A 1,013-nucleotide genomic window follows, 5' to 3' on the forward strand; every position below is an offset into this window, starting at 1 on the left:
CCCCCCGCCATAAAGACTGCCTTCTCCGGTGCCTTGTGGACACAGCAGGTGCAGGAGGAGCCGGACGAGGCCAGCGCACGACAGCTCTCTCCCGGCCCATCATTCAGGGCTGCGCCGGGAGAGGCACGGCTCCAAAGTGCAGATGGCTCAGGGCTAGCATCTCTCTGGGCAGGGGCTGTGCTGGCTACCGAGGCAATCAGAGTCCAGGCCAGCGGGGCAAACAGCGCCCAAGCTGGCACAGACCAATTTGCACGTGCTCCAAATCCACTCTTCCTGCTTCTTCTAATAGAATGAGGGGAGGGAGGGAATCAAAATCAGGGACATGTGGACATTTTGGAATGTTGCAGGGGAAAGCCAGCTCCTGCATGTGTGGTCAGCGGCAGCTGGGGTCCTCCGTGCCCCTATCCCTCGAATGCCCCTGGAAGGTGGGGCAGTGGGTGGCCAGAAACGCCAGGCTGCAAGCGGAAGAGACGCAGCTGCAGCTCCCTGGGCCACTTCTTCCCTTAGCGGATACCCTGAAGGGCCCCTCCCACTGGCTGGCGCCCCTCCTGGCCAGGTGCATTCATGGCCTGGCTCAGGAGAAGACCCGCTAAAGAAAGCAGAACTGACAGCGGGTGGGAGCGTTTAGAGTCCCCGCAGAACTGCTCTTTCGGGACGCGACAGCAGGTGTTTAAGCCCTCAGTGAGAAAGTCCTGATTAATAAAGGAAGGGAAATCACGTGGAGGCGAGCAGCTTACCTGTTCCTCTGTGAGCAGAAGGCTGGAAGGAGAAGCTGTTGTGGGAAGAGTGCAGGCACCCGGCCTTTATATACTGTTCATGGGCATCTCAAAAGGAGGAAACGCCCTTTGCACCCGAGAACTTAATTATGTTCCACAGAAATCTGCTGCCGCCGTCAAATTAAGAGTGGTTTCTCCAAAACACAGGGATTATTAACTGGGGCTATTACAAGCTTGCTTTGATCAAAGGCAGTGGAGAATGCTGAGCATGCCTTTCTGCCCAATCTTCATTTCCTC

The sequence above is a fragment of the Varanus komodoensis genome, unplaced genomic scaffold, assembly GCF_004798865.1.
Source record: "Varanus komodoensis strain SLA01 unplaced genomic scaffold, ASM479886v1 scaffold139, whole genome shotgun sequence".
Classification (NCBI taxonomy): Eukaryota; Metazoa; Chordata; class Lepidosauria; order Squamata; family Varanidae; genus Varanus; species Varanus komodoensis.